General features: G+C 45.3%; 1 long non-coding RNA gene across 1 annotated transcript in view; it reads right to left on the bottom strand.

Moving 5' to 3' along the window:
• Positions 1-4811: 4811 nt before the first annotated feature.
• Positions 4812-19999, bottom strand: part of LOC122209842 — a 46120-nt gene continuing 30932 nt past the window's right edge. Inside the window, exon 3 of the long non-coding RNA XR_006197776.1 lies at positions 4812-5497. This is a non-coding gene — a long non-coding RNA (uncharacterized LOC122209842). The remainder of the gene's footprint in view (positions 5498-19999) is intronic.

Below are 19999 nucleotides of genomic sequence, written 5' to 3' on the forward strand. Positions count from 1 at the left end.
ACAGAAGTAAAACAAGAGGGTACAGGGACTGGTTGTGTGCAGGGAGGGGTGGTGGCAGCAAATGAGGCTTTAGGGGTAAACTGAGGCTGGACAGTAATGGCCTCAGGAGAGATGTCTCAATGGAACAGAAAATGGAGACGCACGCCTGCAGGCAGATGGGTTCATGGGACCTAATGCGTCTGGCAGGCTGTGGCAGTGAGATGGAGGGGATCAAGGAGGGGGTGGTACAGGCATCAGGGGAGGAATGCTGGGTCAGGCAGAGAGGATTTCCCGTCGGGTGTAGCAGGTGGCAAGAGACAAGGTTACCTTCAATGTACTTGTATGGCTTAGAAAATCTGGTTAAAAGACACAGGCATGGGGGCCAGGCTCGAATCGGGAGATGAGGGTTCAGCACGCTGTGCACTTGGGACGTTCCGGGGTGTCCAGAGGGCACGGTACAGATGCAGAGCAAGGATGGGGACGCAGGAGTTGGCACACCACCCTTTTTATTTTGCACATTCCCTTCCAGTGTTTGTTCCCGTGAGAGGCACATGCAGCTCCCCAAATGCAGACAACGTGGGCTGAAGTCCAGCTCCCATGACCACCATGCATGAGGCAAGTCGCCAGACTGAGCCTTGTTTCCTGGTCTGCGATGCCGGGATAACAGTCTCTACCCGACAAGGCTGTCGCGGGCATTAACTGAGATGATGAGGTCAGCTCTGTGCCTGGCATAGGACGTGTGAGCGGGACACAGCGGCAGCCACTGGGATGACGTACGTGTGCACGCGCTTAGGAAGGCCAGGGCACAATTGCTTTCTGAACCACGCCACCTCCCCGGTCCCCGGACAGGAATGGCCCTGGTGGGCTGCCTCCATAGAAACCAAAGGAAGCGTTGCTCCTGCGTTCTCTGAGGGGGCGCCTAGGCTGTCAGGGGGTTCCGGTTTTCAGGTGGTTCTCTCTGGGACAGATGTGGCTGGGCTGCTACACAGCAGGGCACGTGGAGAACACAATTCGGTCTCGTGCCTGCTCCTCCCCTCCGCCTGCTCGGGGGCAGGACCACTGGATGCAGGGTCAGGTGGTTTTACCTGCTGTAATTAATTCACACGATACAGGATTGTTCCTGAAGAGCGTTTGGAGGGCCCACTGATAGCGGCACCGGGCATCAACACCCCGAACCGTCAGGGCCTCCAGTGAGGGGCAGCTGCTGCCTGATCCTCGTGAACGACAAGCGCCGCTCAGACATTTGCTTTCCCATTTCTTGTACATTGTGTTCTGGCTTTAGACAATGAGATGCATACGCGGAGCCCAGGAGAACAGCTGATCCACATCTCTGGCTCTGAAGACTCGTGATTTCAGTGGAAGTAATGAGCAGAGACAAATAGTGAAGGCCTTGCCCTCACCACCGGGCTGATGAAACTCCGGCTGTGGGGACCACCTGGGGTCCTCCTACCTCCGGGCCTCCGTGTGTCCAAAGCATCAGGATCTATTTGGCTCCAGCCTCAGTCAGACCTCAAAGGCTGTTCCCAAAAGATCATGCAAAATCCGAGGCACGAATTGGAGATCAGTGGCTAGAAGAAGTGGAATTTTTGCAGTGAAAATTCTGTTACATCTGGTTTGCTCCCATCAGTTATATTTCATACAGTTTCTCTGATACCCCATCAGAAGAATACTGAGTAGGGGGGCTGGTTGTACACCTTTAATCATGCCAACGAAAGAAGGGGAATGCATCTGAGAATCTATGAGACTCTGGCAGGCATGAAGCCCAGCCCATTTGGCAGTTTCTTAGTTTCGTGGAGTGATTGACCCCCCCACTGCAGACTCAGCACTGTGCTGTCTGTGACAAGGCCTGACCAACAGGCTCCTATTGTGGACGGTTGGATGGCTTGATGGACTGATGAGAGAAAGAAAAGAAAAATAAAGGAAGAAAAGAAGGAGGGAGGGAGAAAGAAAGAAAGAGAAAGAGAGAGAAAGGAAAGAAGGAAGGAAGAAAGGAAGGAGGAACTTGTTCTCGTCTTCACAGGGATTCCTTGGCATGCTGTAACTGACCTGTCTGGTCCTCATCATAAATCCTTAGGTAGAGTCCGTTACAGGGCGTGAGTGTCTGTCTGTCCTCCTGACACCCAGGCGTGAAGACTTCCTGGTTTCCCGTGAGCAGCCTTGAGTTCCTGCGTTTCAGTCCGGCTCCTCTGGCAGAAAGGACAGCACAAGTCTGGGGAGGACTCAGCCCCACGTAGACTTTCTGCCTCAGAGAACAGCAGAAGACTCCCTTTTTATTAGATTCTGCCTTAGGTGGAGGAGGGGGCTGCTCCCCACTCCTGGAGGGCGTGTGCCACACTTGAGAAAACCCCCAGGTGAACCTCGGGAAGGAAGCGACGGTCAGAGCAGAGAGGCTAGGGGCATTCTTCATCCGAGGAGAGTGTGCGTCCTGGGAGAGCTATTTCCAAGGACCCTTGCTGAGATACGCCACCACCAACAGAACTGAAATCCAGGGCACCCAATTAACCCTGGCTCCCAGCACGTGAGCCCCACCTCTCCCCAGGCAGGGAAGGAGCTCTTCAACAGGCTTGGGGAGAGAAAGCTCAGGGCCTGGGGCAGCCAGCGCAAGGCTGACGCCAGTGGCTGCGGTCAGGGTCAGGACTGCAGAGAAGAGGGTGGGGTCCAATCTGCATTCCTTCCATTGTGTGATCCTGAATTCCTGAATCGAGAAAGGAAGACAGGGAGGTTCCCAGAGGAATCCACTAGGCCATACCTATTCGGTTCCCACAGGGAGAGGGATGAACCCAGGCTGGGGATGAGGAACCCAGGCTGTGACAATCATATTTAAATAGTGGTAGTGGATTTCTGGATGTTTGGAGGTCACTCTGGCTTTCAAGAACGTGGCAGTTCCTGGGTCCTGAGTTCCAGAGTAACCACTGATGATGCGGGGCGGTGGTGGTGGGGGTGAGGGGAGTCTTAGCTTCAATCTAAATTTATATTTCTATTTAGGTTAGCTAATCTAAGAGCAGGCAAGACAAAGCTCTGTGTGTGTGTGTGTGTGTGTGTGTGTGTGTTGGGGGAACCCTTGATCCACAGCATTGGCCTTTGCTTTGAGACATTTCTGGCTCGGATTTGAAAGTCTGTGCTGACATTTGTCTTTTTTCTCCATGGAGGCTGCTCTCCCTGTGTCATTAGGACACTGGCACCACAACTATTTCTGATGCTGAGTTCCTTTCTGTCCGGGCCAGATGCTATGGCAATTATCATTAAAAAAAAACACACAATCTGATAAAGAACTCGCTTCACAGGCTTAACTAAATTAATAGACTAAGTCTTGTGACCAGATAGACTTTCCTTTTATTGGCTGACACTGGAAAGTTCTCAGGCATCTGTCTGCAAAGAACAAAAGGAGCCTAGATCTCTTTATTTCTGTCCAGATTCTTTCCCCTGCCCCGAAACCCTGGCTCGGTGTAAGACAAGACACTCCACAGAAACAAAATGATTCCCCTGACAAAGGAAGCCTAGCGCCTGTAAGACGCATCTGAAAGGCCAGAGAGAACTGTTTTCTGATTCCATTAGGGGCACCATTGGTTGGGGAAGCAATTTTTTTTCTTAAAAAAGTTCCATCTTCACGCGGTATAAGGTTTTGAAGTTTTTGCCCCCAATTACTGCAGTGGTGGCAGGATGTGGATTAAATTTGGAAATAAGGAAAAACTTCAGGACAGGTGGAGGGGGCCACTCTGGTGGGAGCTGGGGTCGCACTTCCCAGGTAGCAAAGTTAATGGGTATTAGCGAGCTGCCAGGGTGGAATCATCAGCTATGCCCTTGGCAACCAGCCCGAACATGAACATGATTTGAGCGTGAGCAGAAGGCCAGGGGATCCCGTCCTGCTCGGAGAAGCTGATGCCTTAGTTCCCAAGCATCCCTTATCTTGGTTTGCTCCTCCCAGATGATGGCAGCATTGGTGGTGTGAGCCCAGAGCTCACAGCCAGGAGGAGCCTTCCCCACTTGGATGGGAACCAATAGTCTCAGGGTAATACCATCACACCCCCTCCTTCTGTGTGGGGTCAAAGGAAATGATCCACATAGGATGGGCTGACCCCAGACAAAACTGGCCCCCTGCTTCATCACTCATTGGCTGGTGAGCCACTGACAATTCCCAAGCCTTAGTTGTCTTGTCTATAAAATGGGCACAGCGACAACACCTATATAAAGGGCAGTGAGGAATAAATAAGAAAACAGCTGTGGGAAAAAATGGAAGCTGTAAAATGCTCTTGTGCTTGTGATGTTGTCGTTCTAGTTGCTGCCCACTGTGCTGTGTCAAGGGCACCTTTGGAGAAGAGAACGGAGTGGGAAGAGTCCAAGAGAAGCAGAGATTTCTTCTGATACCCCCAACACCACGTTCTCCCCCTACTCCAGTCATGAGGGGACTGAGGGTTCTCTGCCAGCCATTGTTGACCAGAAGTAGGACTCTTCTTCCTTCCTGAGAAAAGTGAGCCTGACAAGCAAAGGAATCCCCCGCTTCCTCTGGGGCTTCACCACTGCTCCCACCTGAGGCAGTTGTGTCCCTGTCCTGTCACGATCATGGACAGTGACCGACTTGATGGTAGGAACCAGGCCACTCAGCTGACGAGTAGTGACAACGTGGTCGCCTTGGCTGCCTGGCTGGAGGAGCAGCTGGGCCCCCAAAGGCCCCCCCGGAGATAAATATTGTTTTTCATTTCTATCTGATTTCCTAGTATCAGTAAATGCCCCCTGGCCGCTACAATGCTGTTAAAAATGCACCAGCAGACCCTGGTGGACACCAATTAACCTCCGAAACAAGGAACAGGAAAGGAAACGTGCTGTGGCAAGAGGCCACCCCCACTCCTTCCCATCCTTGTCTGGAGATGGAGAGGGACACCTTTTTCTCACGTACTGAATGTGTACTAAAAATGAGTAAGAACTGAACAGAACAGTCAGTAGAGACTCCAGTGTTCGCTTCTGAATGGTTCTCCGGCAACAGGTAACTGCGCCTGCTCCCAGAAACGGCGCTCTGCATGGATGAGCAGGACACAGTGGCCTCCCTGAGAGGCGTGCCCGGTCAGAGCCGCGCCCCGCGGAGGGGAGCAGGGGTCGTGGATGTGCCACGGGAAGAAGGCAGAGGCTCATCCGCACAATGACCTGCGGAAGGCGGGGGCCGGAATTCCGGCCCCCCAAGTGGCCAGAAGACCATTTCCTTGTTGGTCTCTGAGCATACACGGAGCAGCACCTTGTCAGTGGGTGTGATTCTTGTGACGTTGTGACGTCCAACAGCCCCCATTAATTCACACTCGGTGCCAGCATGACTCATGGCCTTGAATCAGCCATTGTTGAGTCTGAGGGAGGCAAATGCAAAAACCAGTGGGAAAAGGTGTTGAGAGGGAACGTTCTGTTCTGTCCTCCCGTGAGAAGTGCCTGTTTGGCAGAGCTGTGGCAGGGACAATGATCTAGGAGATGTCCTTGACAATTCTCAGGCTGTCAGGCTGAGAGGCAGCGAAGATGGGGACGTCACTGGCAGCTCCTGATGAAAGGAGGAGAACAAGAACCCATTCATTTAGTCACAGCTATTTATTAGGCTTCTCCCTGTGACCAGCACCATTCCAGTCGCTGCAGATATGCCGGCGATCAAGGGACCGTCCTCATGGAGCTTAGCGGGGATACAGACAAGGAAAATGGGTGCTCTCATATCAGTTTTCCTGAAGCTTCTGGGAGCCAATGCTCAATTCCGTGTAGGTGTGTTGAGATCGTTGGGGAAATTCTACCTTAGTCTGTTCCAGCCGCTACAATAAGAATACCACAGACTAGGTGGCTTACAGACAACACAACTTTATTTCTTGTAGTTCTGGAGGCTGGGAAGTGGTGTTTAGTAAGAGCTGGCTCCTAGACTGTGTCTTCTTGCTGTGTCCTCACATGGTGGAAGGGGCTATGAGGCTCTACGGGGTCCCTTTTACTAGGGCACTAGTCCCATTCATGAGGACAGAACCCTTACACCCTCATGACTTAGTCACCTCCTAAGGGCCTCACTTTTTTTTTTTTGCAAGTTTATTTATTTATTTTGAGAGAGGGAACGCAGCAGCAGAGGAGGGACAGAGAATCCCAAGCAGGCTCCACACTATCAGCACAGGGCCCCACCATGACCTCAGCTGAAATCAAGATTAGGACACTCAACTGACTGAGCCACCCCGGTGCCCCTAAAGAACCCACCTCCTAACACCATCACCTTTGGGGTCGGGTTTCAATATAGGAATATGGGGGGACACAAACATGCAGATATGGTCCCTGCCCTCACAGAGTGGCCTTCTCGTGGAAGAGGTACCCGCGGGCAGTGGTGAGGCATCCTGAAAGATCGGGGAAGTAAGGGAGAGAAGGTTCACCTTGGAGAAGCTGAATTATGGACTTGAGACCTCCTACATCAGAGCTCAGTGCGCAAAGTCACCTTAAGAGAGAGTCAGTCAGCAGGGCTGTAATTGGATTTAATGCGGAACTTACATCAAGAAAGACCGTGCGGTGCAGAAAACAAATCACAGGAGAGGACCCCCTCCCCCGCCTGCCCAGCACAGCTGGGAATTTGGCGCCCTGGTCCCACCCTGCGGCAGGGGTGTCCTTGTGGCCTGGAGGCACTTCCCGGGCTGCTCGTGGGTGGCAGCTTGCACTATTTGTACCCAACTCTTCCTTCCCTCCCTGCCCTTGGTATGCTTTCCCTGAGGCGAGTCTATTCCCAGCCCCGTTATCTTTGGCCTTGGCTTGCTTCAGCCAGTGGAATGTTCGTAGCCGTGATGGGAGCAGGGGCCTAAACGTGCCTGCGTGTTTGCCTGCTTCTTATGCTTCTGCCATTTGCCCCGAGAAGAGTTTGTCCCAGAAGCCCCTTCAGTCCGGGTCCCCAGAATGAGACACATGTGAGCTGACCTGACCCCACACTGCAGCCTGAAATAGGGCCTCCATAGTCCACCTGCAAACTTGTGAATAGGGAATGAACGCTGGTGGTTTAGGCCAGTGAGGTGTTGGGTTTGTTAGGTGACATCATCATATAACACCTGACTGATACACAGAACCCAATGCGGTGAACACGCCAATCACGAAGTGGCTTAATTGCTCACTGCTGCTCTGGTTCCCGGCTCTCTAAACCACCTTCTGTTTACAATTGGCTTCCTGTACAGGGTGCCTATAGGGAGATGAGGAGCTGGTCAGGCTTATGTTAATATCATTTGTTAGTTTGATCTCCTCATAAATTGTCAAGTTGGCCTTACACACCAGTCTCCTGTGAGTGGTTAAGAGGAGACAAGCCTGAGGCTGATGCTCTCAGAGACGCTGGCAAGGTTCACCACGTGGGGCCGGCGTGTGGCAGACGTCTGTGCCACGTGGCCTGACAGGCAGCCAGCCTTCCTTAAGCTACACTGCCATGCGGCCAGAAGAAACTCCTCAGAGCCAAGTTCACAGATCACTGCAACACCATGTAGCACCACCAAGATGGAACAGTCATGTCTGGTCACAGCGGTAGCTCTCAACTTGGTGAGGGGAAGCTATCATATGATACCAAGTATCATGGTTTCCAGGGGCAGGATCACAGTGAAGGGGACTGGAGGGTGGGGTGTAATTATGGTAATGTTCCCTGGTCTCCCCCATCACAAGTTGGTGACCACTGAGTCAACAGGATCAGAAAAGCTTTGTGGGGGGATGCATCATCCAAGATAGGTTTTGGAGGATGGACAGAATTTTGTTAAGCAAAGATGGGAGTGCAGGCATTGCAGGTGCAGAGAATGACACAGGCAGGAGTGCGAGTGGGTCGGGGGGATGTACAGGATGCACTGGGGGAAAGGCAAGGCGAGCTGATCCATGTGTCTAGAGCACAGGACGCAAGCTGACACCGTGGGAGATGTGGGGATGGGAAGTCAGGCCTGTGTGTCGCGGAGGGTCCAAATGCCTGGGTGCGGTATGAATATTCCGAGGGGCAGCATGGACCTGGGATCACTGCACCACAGTTCAGGCCCCTTCCAGCCAGGCCAGGCAAGCAGACCAAGATCCCAGGGGCCTATTGTGACCCTGATGCCCTGAGAACCAGGGCCCATACCAGTGGCGGAAGCCCCAGCTGGAGGAACACCTGGTCTGGATCTTGGGGATGAGAGGGAGGCCAGGGACTGGCCTCACTCCATTCTACGAGCCATGATTGGCCTGGCCTGTCTCTGCTCGTCCCTGCATCTGACTTGGCTCTCGGTCTCAGCTCCGGGTGCACTGGTTGTGTTCCCAGTGATTATGGCAGGCTCCAAAGTGTGGCTTAGTGAGTGATGCTTGGGCCGCATCCTTGGCTGGCTGTGGCCCTACTGGACCGGGTTTCTGTTTTGTTCTTCCTTCTCTTTTCTTGGAACAGAGGAGAATGGGGCAGGGCTGAGGTCGGGGAAAACTCTCTCTGTGGTTGCTTCCCCTAACCTCCCTATAATGATAAAGACCCACGTGGCCCAAGAGAGGGGCTCTGGTTCCATAAGCCACGTTGGCCCCATGTAGGACTTGCAAAGAAGGGTCAGATCCTTCTGTGAGCCAAGGCCTCTGCCTGATGATACTTGGCCTCTAGACATGCAGGCTGTTTCTAGAGAGGACTTTGTCCGGAGAAACCAATCCATTCATTCATGCCCTCATCAAGCATTTCCCGAGTATGGCCAGGTGCTGTGTCAGGTCTTGGCAGGATAGCGATGGCCAAGACAGACAAGGCCTCTGGAACTGACACTTCGGTGAGGCACATCCGGGCCTCCGAGGCAGGTCTGCACCAGCAATAGGGAAAGAAGTCTGGTGTCCCTTTTGGGGTGGGCTGTGGTTGGGCAAGTCTTTAGCTATGGCTGAGGAGGGCATGGAGCCACTGAAAGGAGCTGTCTGGGTGCACTGCAAACAGCCCACTCTGCCTGACAAGGGCAGGGGGGGAAGTACGTGTTCCACGGCCCCCTCACTGTCACCCAGGCCTGTCCAGTGCTGGCCTGTGCCCCACCCCGTTTCCAATGCCTCCTTCTTTCCACTCCTCCCCTTCAAGACCTCGAATCCCATTTTAACCAAACTCCACATACATAAATGTTCCTGTGCTGCACATGGGAGATGGAAGTTGATTTGCCCTGATTTACCCTTGTTTGCGAAGCCACTGAGAGGGCTCCACCTCTGATCCTTTGGCAGAGCCGCCGTCCAGTCAGTCCTGCAAGGAGACTGTGTCCCTCCCACTAGGGGCTCAGATGGGTGGTTTGGAGGGAGAAGCCCTTTGTAAGTTTTTGCGTGGGTGACAATCTGCGGTGAGTTCAGATAAGAGCAAAGAGGCACTGAATAAACATAAGTCATTTTCCCCATACACTGTCTTGACCTGGTCTTATCAGTAGCAGGTATTTGATACATTCTTGTTGGATTGTTTTTAGGCCTTTCCTGTCCAGAATGCTGCAGTGTCGACGCAGGGAAGACTTGGGAGCCATTATACCACACAGCCCAGCAGCTTCTCAACAGTATGACCCCAAGACAGAAGCTAAGAGCGCCTGGTCTGTCCATTTTTCTAATTAAGGTATCTTTAACACAGAGCAAGACGCACCCTTTTTAGCATATGGTTGGTTCTATGAGTTGCAACAAAGGCCCAGAGTTGTGCAACCATATCATCACCCCAGAAAGTTCCCTCACGCCTCTCACATAGTCAACTTGTCTACCCATTTCCTGCCTCTGGCATCCCAGATCTGTGTTCTGTTTGTATAATTTTGCCTTTCCGGAATATCGCATACATGGAGTCATACAGTATGTGGCCTTCTGAGTCTGGCTTCTGTCAGTTAGCAATGCATTTGCGATTTAGCCTTGTTATTGTGTGTATCAGTCGTTCGTTCCTTTTTATTGCTCGGTAGTATTCCATGGTGTGGATGGACCACAGTTCATTCATCCCTTTCCTTCTTGAAGGCATTTGGAAGGTTTCCAGTATTTTTTGGTGATAATGAATCAAGATACTTTAAGTGTTCCTTTTCAAGTTTTACGTGAGCATAAGTTTTCATTTCTCTCAGGTAAATATCCAGACGTGAGATGTGCTGGTCTTATCCTAAGTGTATGTTTAACTTCGTAAGAAACTGCCAAACTGCTTTCCAAAATGGCTATACCGTTTGGTATTCCTGTCAGCAATGTGTTATGCTAAGTGAAATAAGTCAGGCTGAGGAAGACAAATACCATATGATTTCACTCATACGTGAGATCTAAAAAAAACCCAAGAACCAAATGAATAAACAAACAAACAAACAGCAGAATCAGGCCTGTAAACACAGAGAACAACCTGATCATTGCCAGCAGGGAGGGGTTCCGGGGGGTGGACAAAATGGGTGAAGAAGGGCAGGGAGATTCAGGTTTCCGATTATGGAATGAGGAAGTCAGAGGAATAAAAGGCACACATAAGGAGTACAGTCAATGATACTGGAATAGTCTTGTATGGTGACAGATGATAGGGATACTCGCGAGCAGAGCTTAAGGCTTAAACGTGTCGAATCACTATGTTGTACACCTGAAACTAATGGAACATTGTGTGTCAACCACACTCAAATAAATTTAAAAAAATAGAACAATGTTAACTAAAAAGTTCTTGTTCAATGTCTCCCCAGAATATGACAGTTAGCCAAGAACACTCATTTAATTTTAGGATATTTGTTGTGGAAAATTTTAATTTCTATATTTAAACTATAAACTCCTTTTATAAATTAAAAACAAAACAAAACAAAACAAAACAAAAGCAAAACACCCCAGACCCCCACAGTGCATGAGAGTGTCAGCTGCCCCATCCTTACAGGCATTCAGTGATGCCAGATTTTTGTCGGTTTGAAGCCACTCCAATAGGTAATCAGTGGTATCCTGCTGTGGTTTGAATTTGCATTTCCCTGATGACTAATGATGTTGAGTATCTTTTCATGTACTTATTTGCCATGTGTATATTTTCTTTGGTAAATTGTCTGCTCAAAACTTTAGCCCATTAAAAAAAATTAGATTCTGTTTTGAGGTTTTTTGGGTTTTTTTTTAGAGTTCTTTATACCTTTGACACACAAATCCTTTGTCATAATATATTGCAATTATTTTTGCTTTGGATACTCAGGTTTATCTCTTAGGACAGTTTAAAATAAGAAAAAAAAAGTTTTAAAAATCTTTACCTTCTTTTAAACTGTTCTTGGAGATCTTAATTTCTTCGTGTAGATCCAGATTTCTGTCTAGTACCATATTCTTTTTCCTGAAGAATTTTCTTACACTATATATCTGCAGATAATGAATTCTTTCTGCTTTTTTTTAAGGTGTTTATTTTATGTTTATTTTTTGAGAGAGAGAATTCTAGGGTGACAGGTCTTTATCTTCCAATACTTTAAAGATGTTAATCTGTTATCTTCTGGCTTCCATAATTTCTGACGAAAAATCTACAATCACACCTCTGTATATAACATGTCTGTTTTCTAGTTGCCCTCAAGATATTGTCCTTATCACTGGTTTTCGGAAGTTTGAGTAAGACTTGTCTGAGTTTTTTGTTTGTTTGCATTGTGGGGAATAGGCTATTTATTTTGGTGTGGCCCTCTGACCTTCTTGGGTTTGTAATTTGATGTTATTTTATTTTTGGAAAATTATTGGCCATTATCTCCTCAAATATTTATTCTGCCTTATTGCCTCTCTCTTTACCTTCTGGGATTTCAACTATACTTGTTAGACCATTCATTATTGTCCAATATCTACTGGATGCTCTATCCTTTAAAATGGTTTTTTGCTCTTTTTAAAACTCTTCTTTGTGTTTTAGTTTGGGTAATTTCCATTGACCTCCCTTAAAAGTTCACTTTTCTTTTCTCAGTAGTGTGAATTATTCTGATAAGCTCTTTGAAGGCATTTCTCTTCTCTTTATTACTATTTTAAAAAATTCTAACACAGTTGATTTTCTAATAGTTTTCATCTCTCTGCTAAAATTTCTCAGCTGTTCATGAATGTTGTTCATCTTTCTCACCAGAGCATTCAAAATATTATTCATATTTATTTGTTTAATATTTTAAAGTTTATTTTTTGAGAGAGAAAGAACACACGTGGGGGAGGGGCAGAGAGCGAGCACATGAGAGAATTCCAAGCAGGCTCTGCACTGACAGCTTCCCGTGGGGCTCGAACCCACAAACCCCTCAGGGATGATGACCTGAGTGGAAATCAAGAGCTGGATGCTTAACCGATGGAGCCACCCAGGCACCCTTATTTATAGTTATTTTAAAAATCTCTGTCTCCTAGTTCTAACATCTGGGTCGTCTCTGAGTCTGGTTCTTTTTATTATTATATCTCTTTGCAGGGAGTTGTTTTTCACTTGCTTTGTTGAATGTCTTATAATTTCTGGTTGAATGCCAGACATGGTATGTAGAACAGCAGAGACTGAAATACTTATGCCTGCAAATGGGCAAGCCTTTTCTGCTTGACTGCTAGTGTGGGAGGTGGGTCAAACTAGTCAGGAATAAAACTGGGTTTGGGTTTTGTTGATGTAGTTACCTTCAGTGCACCACCAGCTTCAAATTTTTCTAGAGATGCTTTGTGTTTAGGGTGGTGGCTGGGGTGCAGAGAGTTTCTATCATTTCTGTTACATTCTCAGCTTTCAGTCTTCTCTGCATGTCTGCACCTCAAAGAGGGTGTCCAGGTCACGCGCTTCCCCCTTGGTGCTAGTCTGGGGCTGGTGGACAAAAATATTCTGTTTCCTGACCCAGCTTTGATCTTAGGCAGGTCCTGTGTCCTTGGGTCTTGGGGGTGGGGCTTTCTCCGTGATCCAGCCCACCTTCCTGTGGCAGCCAAACTCTGTCTTGTAACTGGTGGGTCTTGTGAAGGAGAGAGTTTCCTATTCCTCTACCAGCAGAAGATCTCTAAGGATATTAGGATAGGATTCTGGGCTCAGAATGGTTTCCTCCTGACCCCACTTCGGGGTAGACTTTTATTTTTTTTACCCTTACGCCACCTGCAATAGGTCTTTACCTGTGTTCTGGGGGTGATAGAGTTTTCTGTCCCTCCCCTCTTAGGACGTTAGGGCTTTATTCCAAAGGAGGCAGGAGTCCTGTATGCTGAGCTTTGTGCCCCTGCCACAGATGATTCAGTGATGTGTCTCATTTTTCCTTAAAAGGGCCCATCTTTACTTAGTTTTCAGACTACTTGGTTGTCCTGCAACCTTGGCTTTCTGATGGGTTCAATAAAAGTTATGGTTTTCTTGTTGTTAGGGTAGGAGTGACATTCTTTCTACCTTTCTTCATCCAAACCGGAGACAGAATTATCCATTTTGAATGGGAAGGAACAAGAAAAATGGAGGATAAACCACCGTGGAAAAAGAAAGGAGACTTTTCACTAATGAAGAAGAAGGATTACCAGCAGACCAAGGACATGGTATCCCAAGACAAGGATGGGGGAGGTTTGCTAAATCACAAGAAGCGGAAAGGTGTGGCTCAATTAGCAGTTAAAATGTGCAGTTGTTCACTGAGACAGACACAGCCATTCACTGGGGCTGAGTCTGTGTGTGTGTCAGCCATGCAGGGCAAGCCCGTTGGAGGTGACACGGTGAAAACATGCCCCATAAGGTTAAGGAGGCTAAAACCCACAAGCAAGAGTCCCACTGACCCCTATTCTTCACAGAAACGGTAACCTTATCCTTTAGGAGCAAACAACAGGAAGAGCTCTAGCCGGCCCAGGCCAGTTTGAACCTGACCACTGACTCACACCTGCATAGATGGACCACGGAGTGTCCACAGTTACCTCTACCTCTTTACAATGCTAAAATCTCCACCCAAAGAGGAGCACCAACCTCATTAACATAACACAGGGTGCACGTATAGGCATGTTTTCGAAGCATGACTGTGTAACAACATTAGGCCCCCCCTTTATGTGTGATCACAAAACTCCTCTTTCCGAATATTCATCCTAACTCTAAATAAAAGAAACCCATTCATCCCCATTCAGGGAGTCACGGCTTTGGAAGTTATTCCCCATGATCCCCATTTGTTGCAAATCATTTTCTTTGTGTGACAACTCACAACTCAGAACTCTGGGTACAATGGCAGAAGCCTATTCCCCTGATACGCCTGAGGGACGAGAAAGAGGGAGCGGGCAAGTACTGACCTTTGCACAATGAAAGGTGGCTGGCATACAGCACCACGTCCCCGAGTGCCCAGCAAATGAACCCTGCAATGTCTTCTCCCCGGCAACTCTGAGACTGCTTTGTGCATGGGGAAATTTCCTGATTTCAGTCACCTCTGGATTCCTGCCTATTCTTTCCCCACAATATTTTTCTTTCCACCCTCATTCTGGACTCCTATTTGTCTCTCTGTTTATAATCTCCTCTCTCCCCTTCAGTCCATCCTATGATTCAGCATCATAAAACATAAAGCATCAATGTCTCTCTTTATTCTCACAAAATGTCAACAACTCTCTCTTGCCTGGGCGACAGTCACAGACTCCAATGCCTATGGGGACCAGGCAGGAAGCATGACTAAGTGAGGAAGGCAGGACTGAGTAGGAGCACATACATGCCTGGTCACAGCGAACAAGTGCTTCTAAACTCCGGGTTACCCTTGTCAAGTGAGAATACAGGCCATGTGGACAGGTTTTCTGATTTTCCCGGGTAAGCCGGAAATCTGGCTTTTTGCATGAATTTTCCTATTTGTAATGTTGGCAACTAATTTAAAAATTTGTCAAAATAGTGTGTGGGCCAGAGAAAACAATCTGTGGCCGGATATGCCATGACAGCTGCCGGTCTGCACCCCTGGTGTGGAAAATCAGCTCCACGCTTCTCAGCCGGATATGAGAGGCATTGCTCAGTCCACCACCCAGCCTTTTCTTCAAGGATTCAGGACCTGAGCCCGTACACCAGAGAATTCTCCTTCTAGTCCACAGTACACATTACACAGCAGTCTTCCCGCTCATCCAGTTGAAGAATGCCCATTGGCACTGACCTGTCCTGCATTTCTTATCATTCAACCCTCCCTGATTTCCAGAGGCTGTGTGCCTCCTCTCCAAGTACAAGGTCTTTGACAGCTTCACAACCCCTCACCTGGCTTTTCTTTGTATCTGTAAACTTCCTTAATGAATGTACTCATTTTAAAAATGAGTTATATTTAAAATGTAACTTAGTTGAGTTATACAGACCAGACAATTCACTACTGAAGGGTACAATTCCACAATGTTTAGCACATTCCCATTAACCAATTTGCTATTTGTGTCCTACTGACTTCCAAATAGGATTTGGGGTTGCTTACAAAATTAAACACAATACAAACAGGACAACTAATAAGAACAATACATCTCCCCAATTATCAACAGACTTTGCCAGGCATCCAAATGAGTTACTCCACTTGAGCATTTATTTTAGCCTGAGTTCCCTGGCAGAGAAGAAAAAAGAGAAATGAGTTGTCTGATAAAACAACACAGACAAATTTCTCAAGAGAGATGTTCTTTCCTGGCTAAGCGTCCAAGGAGGATGTTTGCAAAAAGAGCCATTATTTGTGACTTTTATTGATAGACAAATGACTTTCGTTCAGAACAATATTGACACTTCTCCACTTAAATAAATTATTGACACAATAGACTTGTTGGCAGGAATAAAATGTTCAGTATAACATTGCAATTAAGAACACAGGCTTTGGGATCAGAAAAACTTCAATTATTAGGTGTGTAACCTTGTGCACGTTACTTTGTCTCTACAGGCCTTAGGTGCCTCATCTGTAGAATGGGGTTAAAGGCAGGGTGTCTTTCAATGAATTTTGGCAGGAGGATTAAATGAGAAAGTAAGGTTAAGGTGGTGCCTACAGCATTTCTCCACTGCAAAGATACTATTTCATCTTCCCCTTGATTAATAAGTATCATTTGAGGAGATACTTTGAGAGTATGTAAATATCTTGTTACCTCTCAAACTTTAACCCACTCGTTTTAGTATTCATGGATGATTCTCGCCCAAATCAATCATTACTGCCAAAGGATGACTGCCAAATGACGATCTTTTAATATCATCGTTCCTTCTGCAATTATAAGTTGACTTTCAACAGTAAAAAAAAAAAAAAAAAGCTTTCTGAAATTAAAGATTGTCTAAATAAATAAAAAGATATCCCATGTTCATGAACCAGAAAACTTAGCATTCTAAAGATGGTAATACTTCCCCAAATTTATCTATAGAGTCAACACAATTCCTATCAGAATCCTAGCTGGCTTTTTTTTTTTTTTTTGCAGAAATTAACAAGAATTAAGAAGCTGACTCTAAAATTGATAATAGAAATGCCAGAGTCCCAGGGCAACCAAAACAGTCTTGAAAAAGAAGAACAATGTTGGAGAACTAACACTTTCTAATTTTAAAACTTACTTCAAAGCTACACTAATCAAAACAGTGTGGTACTGGCATTAAAGGATAAATGTACAGATGAGTAGTACAGAATTGAAAGTCCAGAGATAAACTTTTAAATTTATGGTCACTTGGTTTTCAGCAAGAGTGCCAAGACAATTCAGTGGGAAAGATGAGTCTTTTCCAAAATGGTGTTGAACAATTGGATATCCATAAGCAGAAGAATGACGTTGGATGCCTTATATTATACGATGCTAAAAAAAAAAAAAAAAAAAAAAGGACCAAAGTCCCAAATTTAGGAGTTAAAAATACAACTATTAGAAGAAAACATTAGAGTAGATCTTCAAGACCTTGGGTTAGGCAATGCCTTCTTAGATAAGGCACCAAAAATACAAATGACAAAAGAAAATATAGATAATTGGACTTCATCAAAATTAAAAACATTGGGGCACCTAGGTGGCTTAGTTGGTTAAGTGTCCAACTTTGGCTCAGGTCATGATCTCATAGTTTGTGAGTTTGAGCCCAATGTCAAGTTCTCTGTTTTCAGCACAAGGCACACTTTGGATCCTCTGTCCCCCCTCTCTCTGTACCTCTTATTTGTTCTCTCTCAAATAAATAAATATTTTTTTAATTAAAAACATTTGTGTTGCAAATAATGCAACCAAGAAAGTGAAAAGACCACTCACCCACAGAATGGAAAAAAATATTTTCAAATCATATACCTGATAAGTGACTTGTATCTAGAGTACACAAAGAGCTGCTACAACTCAATAATAAAAAGATCAATAACCCAATAAAAAATGGGAAAGGATCTGGATAGGCTTTTCTCCAAAGAGGACCTACAAATGGACAGTAAATGTATGAAAAGATGCTCAGCATCATTAGTCATTAGTGAAACGAAATTCAAAACCACAATGAGATACCATTTCACACTCAGCAGGACAGCTATCATCAAAGAGACAGATAATAATGGGATAAGGAGAAACTGGAACACTCATATTTTGCTAGTGGGAATATAAAATGCAAAATGTGAAAGGAGTGAAGCTGCTGTGGAAAACAGCTTGGCAGTTCTTCAAAATGTTAAACACAGAGTTACCATATGCCAGCAAAATCACTCCTAAAGAAATCTACCAAGGAGAAATGAAAACATAGATCCACATAAAAATATGTACATGAATTTTCATGAATCTGTACACATAAAAACTTGTACACATAGTTCATATATTTATTCATACTAGCTAAATAGTGGAAATAATCCATATGTCCACCAACTGATGAATGGATAAACAAAATATGGTATGTCTATACAGTGGAATATTATTTGGCAATAAAAAAGGGTAAAGTAATGATACATGCTACAACATGAGTTAACTTTGAAGACACAAATGAGAGAAGCCAGTGACAAATGACCACATATTGTGTGAATCCATTCACATGAGATGTTCAGAGTAGAAAAATCTACAAAGATAGAGAATAGACCAGCCTGGGGCCGAGGATGGGGTCAGAAGGGAAGAATGACTGCTGATGGGGACACGGTTTCTTTCTAGGGTGATAAAGATACTCTAAAATTAGATGTGGTCATGGCTGCACAACTCTGTGAGTATACTAAAACCACTTAACTGTATACTTTATTTTAAGTGTGTATATATATATATATATATATATATATATATATATATATATAATATATAAGTATAATAAGTATAATATATATGTAACATATTATATATACATTTATTTATTTATTTTGAGGCAGGGAGGAACAGAGAGACAGGAAGAGAGAGAATCCGTGAAATCCAAGCAAGATCTGTGCAGAGCTCAACCTGGAGCTCGATCCCACAAACCACAAGATCATGACCTGAGCTGAAATCAAGAGTTGGCTGCTTAACTGACTAAGCCACCCAGGTGTCCCTCAACTATATACTTTAAATGGGTGAATTGTACAGTATATGAATTCTGTCTCCATTAAACTACTGAAAAAATCAGTACAGAAACATAAAAAACATTAGATTTATAAAAAGGGAGAACTTTTCTTCCCCCTATTATTTATTTATATCAATATGGATTCATGGATTCAATAGGTTATAATCCTTTGCCATTACCATTTATTTTGATGCTCAACTTGCCCCGTTTTGCCACCAGGAACACCTTCAAGCTGGCTACTGTGTCCTTTTGACGTGTATTGATAATTCCTGGAGCATTTCTTTACTATTGTTTTCTTTCCTTCTTGGCACACGATAGCCCAGGCTTATCTTACATTTTTCCTTTCCAGACTGGGGCCAGACATTGTTCCAAAGAGCCCTGGTTTCTTGGTGGAGAATAGTACTTCGAAACCAAGATCTGGGCACGAGGTGTGTTCATTGTTGGTGGGGTGTTAGTGCTTCTCTCAGCAAACAGAACTGAGATTTACAGAAATCTGAATCATCATATGTATGTACATACATGCATGCATACACATACATGCCCTCACAATCTATATCCATTTCTATATTTAACTGGACTAAAACCTACAAGTTTACACCAATACTGCCCATTTCAACATAATGCTAGAGGGTCCATTCTCTGATTCTCTCTTTCCATATTTGTAACTCCTTTTTCTGATGGTAATAAACCTGATATCCATTATCCACAATAAATGTACTTATTAGCTCAATCCTAGAATATTCAGAAAGTAATTTCAGAATTGCTAGCTCATGCCTCTGAGAAAATGAAGCCTGCTAATTAGAGTTCAATATTTATTTAGTGGGTTTTGTTTTTGTTTTTGTTTTTAGCCCAAGAGTATTGAGTCCAAATACTGTGTTCAAAAGTTAATTGGGTTAGTTCTTTTTCCTCCATTTCAGTGTGGTCACGTTATTCATTTGAATTATGGTTCAGTTTGTTTTTGTTTGTATTCAGTTTTGAAATTCCTCCCCCATCCTTGCGGATTTTCTTCCTTCCTTCCTTGCTTTCTTCCTTTTTAAATTCTTTCTTTCTGTGTGAAATATTAAGGTGGTTCCAAAGCTAGGGATTGAACAAAAAGTTATATTTGAAAAAGTGTCATTCTCCCTCTCATTCCCTCTACCCTTTTCTCTCCATTTCCAATCATATCCTGTAGGTAACCAATCTCGTTAGTTTCTAGTTTATAGTATTTCTCTTTGGTCAAATGAGTAGATAGAAAGATACATATTTCCTAATTTACTCTCTTCTTTTCACAAAAGACAGCATACTGTAGATGCTTTTACATGCTTTACTTTTTTTTCACTTAACCTACATCCTAGAAATCATGCTCAATCAATGATTAGAGATCTTCTTCATTTTTTACAGTTGCATAGTACTCCATTGTGTGACTGTACCAGTTTATTCCATCACTCTGCTGTGTGTGTATAACTAGGTTGTTTCTAGTATTTTCTATCGTTGGAGTGTATCTCCAGAGAAAATCCTCAGAAGTGGAATTGCTGGGTCAAAAGGTAAAAGCATATGTGGTTTTGTTAGCTAGACAAATTCCCTTTATGAGGGTTGTAACGATTTGCACTCACATCAGTAATCTGTAAGAGAGCCTATTTCCCTGCAGTCACACCAACACTGTGTGTTGTAATGCTTCCTAATTTCTGTCAATCCAATGATGAGAAATGGTATCTCTATGTAGTTTTCATTGGCATTTCTCTCATCATGAATAAGGTTGAGCATATCTTTATACATATAAGGACCATTTTTGTATCTTTTTCTGTGAATTGTTGATTCATG

Source organism: Panthera leo, chromosome E3 (genome assembly GCF_018350215.1).
Source record: "Panthera leo isolate Ple1 chromosome E3, P.leo_Ple1_pat1.1, whole genome shotgun sequence".
NCBI lineage: Eukaryota > Metazoa > Chordata > Mammalia > Carnivora > Felidae > Panthera > Panthera leo.